At 38.5% G+C, this 10,035-nt stretch overlaps 1 protein-coding gene across 1 annotated transcript in view; it reads left to right on the top strand.

Moving 5' to 3' along the window:
* Nucleotides 1–8,302: 8,302 nt before the first annotated feature.
* LOC142463888 (ATP-dependent translocase ABCB1-like) overlaps nt 8,303–10,035 on the top strand; it is a 279,892-nt gene continuing 278,159 nt past the window's right edge. Inside the window, exon 1 of the mRNA XM_075566711.1 lies at nt 8,303–8,459. The gene's annotated coding sequence lies outside the window, so the exon portion shown is untranslated. The remainder of the gene's footprint in view (nt 8,460–10,035) is intronic.

Raw genomic sequence — 10,035 nt, 5'->3', positions numbered from 1 at the left:
CCCATGTGAAAACCTAAAATAAAAAAAAGCAAAAAACTATTCCATCGCTAGGTTTCTAATTATATTTTCTGCTTTTGTACATGCCTTTTACAGATGGGATTTGTCCATGTGGATTGTAGGCCTCGGAAGAGGGTAAATATTTTTTGGGTGGGTGGCGGGAGGAAGGAGGGTTGCCTATGTGGATTAGACTAATGGTTAAGGTAGGGCTTTCTCATTACCCCTTTTTCAGCAATGTGGGATCCTTGGCATTTTTCCTAGGAAGGATAAAGCATCAACATATCTCAACTTTAATGGATCAGTTTTGTTACTAGCATCAACATAAATTCTGAACTTTTAGCTTGTTACCTTTGTTTCTACACAATGGAATAAAACTCAGCCAGTCATTATTACACAACAAGCAATAAGGGTGTATGCCTTCATTATCCTTATATGGAAAGAGGTAAACTGAAGTGACCCGCCAAACAAAAAGTTCACGGAGTTCTCATTCCTCTAAGGTATTTTTACTAAGGCCATGCATATATAATCATCAAAACCTTATGTGTTTTTTGTCTTCAGGTGTTCTCAAGAAGTCTCTTTTGTAACCTTAATCTAAGTACTGTATCATATAAATGATTACTTGTCAGTGGTGCACATTAATAGGGGAAAAAAATTTTTGGGAAACTAAATTGTCAGTTTCTTTTTTCTATTGATTTCTAAAGACGTGTAGAAGCTACGTAGTTTTTACACATACATTAAAATTACACTTAGAGGAGTTTACCCAGAAGTAATATTACAACAAAGGAGGAGGGAGTGTGCCTGAGTTCACCTTATATGGGAGGTGAAGAACTAAAATGACCTACAGTACAGGTACCAGCCAAAAGGTTAGCCAAAGGGGTTGATTCTCTATGTGTTTAAGCTGCTGATTGGGCACTTTGACACATATGAATCTGGCCTTGTTGAATTGATATATAAGTATGTTCCTGATGTTGAAACCCTGTGTATAAGACTGAATCTGGCCTTGTTGAATTGATATATAAGTATGTTCCTGATGTTGAAACCCTGTGTATAAGACTGAATCTGGCCTTGTTGAATTGATATATAAGTTAGTATGTTTGAATGTAAAAAGTATTTTTTTTTTTTTCCTTTCCTCTTAACTCTGTGCTGTTAATTGAACAAATGGAACAAGGTGACTGATTGGGGAGGGGGAGGGTCATGTGACCTTTTTTGTGTATAATACTAACAGCTCAGCTGCATTGGGCAGGAACTGCATTAGGCAGTGAGGCATTTAAAGTGAGGTTTTTAAGTGATACAGTTAGACTACAGTTTGACTAAAGGTGACTGGGGACTGCTTCTTTCTGCAAACTCTTTCACTCAAGACAACAAACGGTAAGCTATTCAGATCACACTATGATCCCATGCTTGTTAGCCTGCATAGTTTAACCCCCCACCCCTTTACAACTTCTTTCACTGCAGCCTCTCCCAAAACTGACTGCACAAAACACTGAAACCCTGACTTGACCCTAGCATTGCAATGCAGCAAAACACATGACAAGGTACAGGTTCACCCCTGCTGTTTAGTCTGCACACACTCACTCTGCTCATAACAGCTCCATGCAACACTGCCTACCTCTGGCATCATGAACCTGCTATGTCTTCTAACTTTTTTCTTTCTCCTGGCCTCATGGAGATGTTACTCCCTCTATCCACTACAAACTCCTCCATCCTGGCCCGCACCCAACATCACCATACACACTGGACTACTCAAAAGCCTTGCACTATCTACTGAATGTTGGTGGAGAACTCTAAAAACCAGCACACCAACCACTGCTCACTCTAATGGAAAACACCACAAATCTACAACTTGTAAACAACTACCCAAATTTCTTCTCATACTATTACTCTCTCTAGCAGGTGATGTTGAAACTAACCCAGGTCCTCCCATTTCAGCTCTGTCCCATGCCCCTGAGAATTCCACCTTTAAATTCCAAAAAGGGCTATCTGTCGCCCATATAAACATCCGGAGCCTGCTGCCCAAACTAGACGAACTAAGGGCATGGTGCCTTATGCATAAACCCAAAGCCATCGTTCTTACAGAAACATGGCTATCCTCTAAAACCCCTGATGCAAATATCGCCATTCAGGGATACTCCATTTTTAGGAGAGATAGGTCAAAGAGAGGAGGAGGGGTGTTATTTTATATTGCAGACACCTTACAATTTACACTGCTACATTGCCCACCAAGTCCACCCTCTTTTGAAACTCTGGTTGGCAAAATCTGCCTCCCCTTTTCTAAGCCCATCTTGCTTGCTGGCATCTACCGCCCCCCTAAAGCCCTTCTACAATCCTTGACTGATATCACCCAATTTCTTGCCTCCATTTCCTCTCTGAATGAGAAGAGTGAGCTGCTAGTTCTTGGGGATTTCAACTTCAATTGGCTTGACCCTAAAAACCACAAAATCCAGATACAACTCAAGTCACTTAACCTATCGCAACTCATTTCCCAACCCACACGAATAAACCTGAAGTCGCATAACCATTCCTTGCTAGACTGGATTCTCTCCTCAAACCCCAGCAGAATCCAATCCTCTGGCATCCTTCCTGACATTTTCAGTGACCATGCAATAGTGTACTGTGTAAGGAAAATTAAACCGCCCCATTCAAGCCCCAAAGTTCTCCTCACTAGAACATTTAAAAACTTTAACCCACAACAGTTTCTGGATGACCTTACCAACTGCCCATGGCACAGAATCGATTTAATTCCCGACCCTGATTCTGCGCTCGACTATTTCCAATCCGAGTTCTTAAAACTCTGCGATACCCATGCTCCACTACGCAAAATAAGGGTACGGGGGGCCCACCTTCCATGGGTTACACCTGACCTTACAGCACTCTACCAGTTCAGGGATGCCTTGTGGAAAAGCTACAAAGTAACTGGCACTACCAAGGATCTCAATCACTACAGATGCCTGCGGAACGTGTGCACAAGGCAAACAAGGCATGCAAAAGCACAATATTACTCTGACAATCTCCTCCAGAATACATCAAACCCAGCTAATTTCTGGAAGGTTATCAACAATATATTCCAGCCTCCTAACCATCAACAACCAAGTAATATCACTAAGGGGGATATTACTCTGACAAACCCCACTGACATTGCAAATGCATTCAATGATTACTTTGTGGGGTGTGCCACTAACTTATTAGCGAAACGCAGCACAAACCCCAAACCTGAATCTCATCCTGGGAGTACCCCTATAGTCCCACCCCCTCCCAACACTGCCCACAATTTTCAATTTAGCCCAGTATCTGAAGAGGAGATTACACAAGCGCTCCTCAAACTAAAACTAAGCAGCCAATGTGGACCCGACTTACTACAATCTAGGTTCCTACGACTTGGTGCCCCAGCCATTGCCAAACCAATTGCGTCCATAGTCAACTCTATCCTGTCTGCAGGCCATATCCCTAAGACCTGGAAAACTGCCAGAGTTGTCCCAATCTTCAAAAGTGGGGACAAAAACACTGTCTCAAACTACAGGCCAATCTCACTTCTCCCAATTCTATCCAAAGTTATGGAAAAATGTGTCCACTCCCAATTAAGCGAGTTCTACACCAAGACAAATTTCCCTAGCCAATTCCAGTCTGGGTTTCGTCCCAAACACTCCACCGTAACTACCCTGCTAAAAGTTTGCAATGAAATCCAGTGTGGAATGGAACGGGGACAACTCACTGGTGCAGTATTCCTAGATTTTGCAAAGGCTTTTGACACAGTTGATCATGCTATCCTGCTTAACAAACTCCAGAGCTCTGGAATAGGGAAACATGCTTTAAACTGGTTTCAGTCCTACCTATCAGGAAGATCCCAACATGTGTCCATCTCAGGCTCTAACTCCAACCCCCTGGATATCACCTGTGGTGTCCCGCAAGGCTCTGTTCTGGGGCCCCTACTCTTCTCAGTGTTCATTAATGATCTTCCCACAGCTTGTAAGGAAGCCTCAATACACATGTATGCAGATGACACAATCCTGTATGCACACAGCCATAGCCTCTCTGACCTTCAACACATACTTCAGTCTGACTTTTTGAGACTCGAAAACTGGATTTCCCAAAACAAACTGTTTTTAAACACTGACAAGACTGTAACAATGGTATTTGGGACCAAGACTAAATTTGTAAAGCTTCCAGTGACTGAGCTCCTGATTAGAACCAACGCTAAAACCACCCTAACACCTGTCACTAGTTTTAAATACCTGGGCTTATGGTTTGACTCCCACTTAACATTCGGGATGCACATTGATACCCTGACAACCAAGACCTATGCCAAACTAGGGGTACTTTACAGGAACAAATCCTCCCTAAGTCTCCTGGTCAGAAAGCGTATTGCACAGCAGATGCTAATGCCAATTATTGACTATGGAGACATAGTATATGGCTCGGCTCCTCAAACCCACCTTAGCAAACTTGACACCCTCTACAATTCAATTTGTCGTTTTGTTCTCCAATGCAACTACAACAAACATCACTGCGAAATGCTCAAAGAACTAGATTGGTCATCACTAGAGTCTAGGCGCAAAGTTCACCTTTCCTGTCTCACCCTCAAATACTTTCTGGGCAAGCTACCCAGCTACCTGAACAAGCTCCTCACCCCTACCACATGCAGTACCTATCACCTGAGATCAGACTCCAAAAGACTATTCATGGTCCCAAGACTCAACAAAGTATCCGGACGTTCCTCCTTCTCCTTCCGTGCACCCCAAAACTGGAACAACCTACCAGAGACTCTCATATCCACCACCAGCTTAAGTTCTTTCAAATCTAAGGCTGTCTCACACTTTAATCTGGTCTGTAACTGTTTCATACGCTCATAATATATATTTTCTTTAACTGTGCATGCAATGTCTTGTATATAAATGTATACCTTGTTCATTTATGTATCTGTATTTGTAACCATGTATTATTTGTTTTACTCTGTGCCCAGGACATACTTGAAAACGAGAGGTAACTCTCAATGTATTACTTCCTGGTAAAATATTTTATAAATAAATAAATATAGAATAAGCCCCTTAGTTTCCAAACAATGAGAAAAAAAAATACTGATGCAAACATTTCCCATAATAGTTTCAGTGCTATTTACAGTAGCTAATCCAAAGATATATTTTATTTTGTATAAAAAATGCCCATCATTTCTAATCTTATCTAAATTCTGGCTTCCATTGTCGAATTTGATTTTTTTTTTTTTTTATTAGAAATGTGGATGTAAAAATGCTTTTGTAGAGACCATCATTAATTGATTTTTCTCAAAAATGTTTCCATTTAGCCATAATTATACTGACTTTCTTCAGTTAGGCATAAGCCCTCAATTAGTCCGTAACAATATATATTTATATAAAAAATATACACTGATACACATACACACTCTTTCATCACTTGCTTTCAGGAACCTTTTGACACCTCCAGCCATAAAACACATCCACACCGGGGGAAGGACCAGCACAGATAACATTCCAATAGACACTGTTTATAGTATAGCTTTTGCTTGCTTCATTCATTGTAACATCGCCAGAAGAAGAGATCAGTGTATCTCGAAAGCTCGCACAAATAAAAGCATTTCGTTAGCCACAGAACGGTATCATCTATTTATTTTTTGATTATAAAAAATATATAAAGGTATATTTTCATGAAAATGTATCTTTACAATTGTCACAAATTTACAGTTACAAAACTGCAATATATGGCGCAGACTGGGACTGTACATTAAATAAGTAGTTTAAATGTACAGTAGGTACTACCCTTCCATAAGAAAATAATCCTGTTCAACTATATAGCAATGCTAACTATTACACTACCATTCCAATTTTCAAAATCACTTTCAATTTTTCAAATTTGAACATATGCATTACAGAACCATTATTTAAGAATAGAGAATGTTCTGATATTAAGTACAGTATGAAGGTGTTTATATAATGTTTAGTACTTCCCAATACAGAAATAACAGATATATTGAATATGTACGGATGCAGCAGACATTATAGCTCTCTCTGTCACATTGCAGTGGGACACACACAATGTGACCGTAGCAACGGACACTATTTAAAAGGATAAACCTCATGCAAAGAGGGGCGGGACTACAATATGCACAAACCAGCGGTTAACGAATAAAAAGGAGGGAGACCCCAACACCCAGAAAAATTATCTATCAATACCCAACTAAAATAAATAATGCTGAGGTGTACCTAGGGGAGTTAAAGCAATAGTGTCAAGAAGGAGAGAATCTAACAGACTAGGAAAAGAAACTCCCACAAAGGATAAGGGCACTCAGGGGTATGTGACAAGTATCAAAGCAGATTTATTCATACACAACTCAATGCAAAAGGTTAAAAACATTAAAAAAGAAAAACAATTAAACAGAAGCAGCACCCACAATAAGGTACAATATATCCCACTAAATCTAAAATATAAGTGGAGTGAAGGCAGAAACCATTAGTCATGAGGGATAGTCACTGTGACCCCCTCACGGAAAAATGTAAGCATTACCTGGGTACAATGGTGCAAAGCGTGTACAGTGTAATAGACTGAAGTACATAGACAAAATGATTAGCAGCTCAGCGGGAGGCACAGTCAGTAGCACAACACTGTCCAAAATGGTAACAGTTATGTTGAGTTGACCCCCTCCTCCCCCCTCCCATTCCAGGCCATTGTTTATAAATAGGACAATGGGCTGGGATTGTATTTTTTGTTTTTAATTTTTGTTTCTTTGGTGGCTATCAATCCTTGGATTATTTTTATGTCTGAGCATCAGCCCTTTGGCATTGGTCCTGCTCTGGCTCTGAAGATAAATATATCCTTCATCTTTTCTTATAGATTGCCAATGTGATTATCAAGACTTCAATTGAGAAGGCCCACAGTGGCAATCAATCAATGGGCTTACGTTTAAAATGTTAATATATATATATATATATATATATAATATTTCTTTACACTTAAATTTGTTATGGTCTTGTTTTTCCCCCATTAATTTAATGTGTGTATTTTTAGTGGCCAAAAGCTTTATTAGCCACATTTGACGACTAATGCTCTTGGCAATTACTCAAAAGCGGGGGAGGGTATGGGTTATGTTTGTTCAGGATGTGGGGGCGAGGATTAGGGCAGTTGCCCTGGGGAGTGTTGGTAGAGCTTAACTCCTTGTTTACCTTAGCGGTTTGTAAAGTTTTGCATGCAATGTTTTACTTGCCACTTAGATACTGTAGCCAGGGGGGAATTTAGTGTAACATTATTAGCATATTTTACCCAATGACTAGCTAACCACTTGTGCTACTAAGGGGCAAAGCTTATGTTGCCTATGTATGCAATGGCAATTATATACATGTCTTCTTTCTACCCCCTTTTTATCTAAAGCCCTCTCCCGCCTTAAACCTTTTTCACTGACTGCCCCACACCTCTGGAATGCCCTTCCCCTCAGTACCCGATTAGCACCCTCTCTATCCACCTTTAAGACCCACCTTAAGACACACTTGCTTAAAGAAGCATATGAATAGCACTGTGAACATTCTGAACACATGATACATAAAGCTTGGCCCCCTGCAGACGCACTTACCAGAACTCCCTCCTACTGTCTCTGTACGTTCTCCCTACCTACCAATTAGATTGTAAGCTCCTCGGGGCAGGGACTCCTCTTCCTTAATGTTATGTTTGTCTAAAGCACTTATTCCCATGATCTGTTATTTATATTATCTGTTATTTATTCGATTACCACATGTATTACTACTGTGAAGCGCTATGTACATTAATGGCGCTATATAAATAAAGACATACAATACAATACAATACATAAGCAAGATGTGGCTAGTGCTAGCCTGGAATAGGTGATTGAACATGCAATATTTTTTCGTACACTAAGTCGGTTCCTATAAATATTGGGACTTGATGACTAGTATCAAAATGACAAAAGTTGAGATGTTTAGTCATTTTATTGCTGGTATCCATACATATATATCTGCCAAGTCCATATTACCCTATTATATAAAACAGCCATGTAATCCTGTTCACCTGTTAAACATAGAATGAATACTGTATGTAATCAAAACAGCTCTGAAAAAGTTTTCAAAGTTCACTTTAGCTAAATGCAAATTAGCATATATATGACAAATTTTCACAAAATTACACACACACACACATATATATATATATATATATATATATATATTACAGTATTATAGAACATTATGTTATTTCTGCTTCAAAACAGGTTTGGCAGGAGGAAAAGGCAAGGCTTGTTTAGGAGGATGACGTTTAGTAGGCAAGTTCATGCCTTTTCACCTGCTTTAAAATCTGATATAAACAGGTCAGACAACTGCTGATCATCTTGATGTACAGTATATAAGCAAGAAAGGAGCACACTGTATGTGTGTGGGGAGAAATCTTACCAGCAAAGAAGGAGCACAAGAATAAATCTGGATTCAAGCTCATATTGTACATAACTTCAGGTGAGAACTTTTAGTATTCAATTTATACATTTACGTTCTATAGTTGAATTTGTGCCTGTCCGTTAATATTTGTTTTATATATTGGGTCTTATCATACAGTATGTGTAAAAGCTGTTGAATGAATGCCAACTTTAGTGCAGTTTATTGGATTAATTAATTTTACATAGAAGCAACATTACAATATACTGAATTTTACATGATAAAACAAGACAAATAATTATGATCTGTTGTTTGGTAAGAGAAATGGAATTGTGTGAATATTTTTATGTGTTTTCAAACATGTATGTTTATGATAAATATATATCAAGGTGGGAGCAATTGTGGAACGAGGCAATATTGGAGCAAAGAGCACGTAAAGAGGCATCATTTTGCATTTCTCTGTGTGAAAGTACCAAGGTATGGACATTCCACAAATAGCACAAACTGACACACCCACAGTAGGACAAAATTAGATCAAAAGCCCTAAAAGTGTGAGTTTGTTATTTGGATACTATCAATAGGAAAAGTTTTAGATTAATTACAATATGTACATATAATTGGGTGTATCAAATTATATATCCCTGAAGTGGTATCAATTATCTTGATTGATGCTCCGTGTTGAATGTATGAAACTTAATTAACAATCAATCAGAATATTTTGCACTGCCTTGAAACAAAATTATAGCAATAAATTACACCGTTGATTAGGTTGCTAAAATACCAACATCTATAAAGTTAATCTTTTTGTTTTCGTCATTGCCTTGATTACATCTACCTCAAAAATATTTGAAATGGAAATTAATCGATTACTTTAAATACTTTTTGAAATAAGTACAACATGCATCACACTCGTTTGTATTTTTCTTTAAAATCCTGATATTATCTTATTTTGTTAGTTTTCAAATGTAAGTGAGAACCCGCAGCTTCTTACGCACAGAAAAATGCAACACACAGAAATGTCTAACACATTTTTATGTAAGGAAGTTGTCACCTGAGACTTTGCAATTTTTTTAAACGGGTTGGTAGAAGAAAAAGTGGGGCGCAGTTTCATACATATGATAATCTGCAGCATATAACTCCATAGCCCACATTTTGAAACTAACCAAAAAGAACATGGCTCAGGGCTCAAAAGATGTAGCAAATCCCTTAATAATTTGAAATAAACAGGCAATACGCAAATGGTGCAGTTTGCACCAACTTTGCACAAAATTTCCTAAGTAGATAGGGGCCAAGATATCCGAAGAAACATTTTGTAATTCATTTTCCAATTCTCATTAAAATAATAAAATAAGCATTTACTGTAGTCACACACCTCATAGTGCGTTTACTTTGTTCAGTGGAAGCCAAAGCCATTGAAAAGGAAACAAGTAGGTATATCGTAAAGGTTTTGGTATAACAAAGGAAAAAACTACTTTACAAAGAATAAAAAAAATTCTGTAAAGGATTGTAAGCAAAAGAAATGCTTGTTTTATAACTAAAAAGGTGGTAAATTAATTATAACCGCTTACTGTATTTGTGACTAGAGAACTGAGCATTGGAAACAAATTGTCTTTTTACTCAAGCTTCCTCGCTGCAAAGCAGGGGAAAGCCAGTAAAA

This window comes from Ascaphus truei, chromosome 12, assembly GCF_040206685.1.
Source record: "Ascaphus truei isolate aAscTru1 chromosome 12, aAscTru1.hap1, whole genome shotgun sequence".
Taxonomy (NCBI): domain Eukaryota; kingdom Metazoa; phylum Chordata; class Amphibia; order Anura; family Ascaphidae; genus Ascaphus; species Ascaphus truei.
This window is presented reverse-complemented; position numbering and strand designations above follow the sequence as displayed.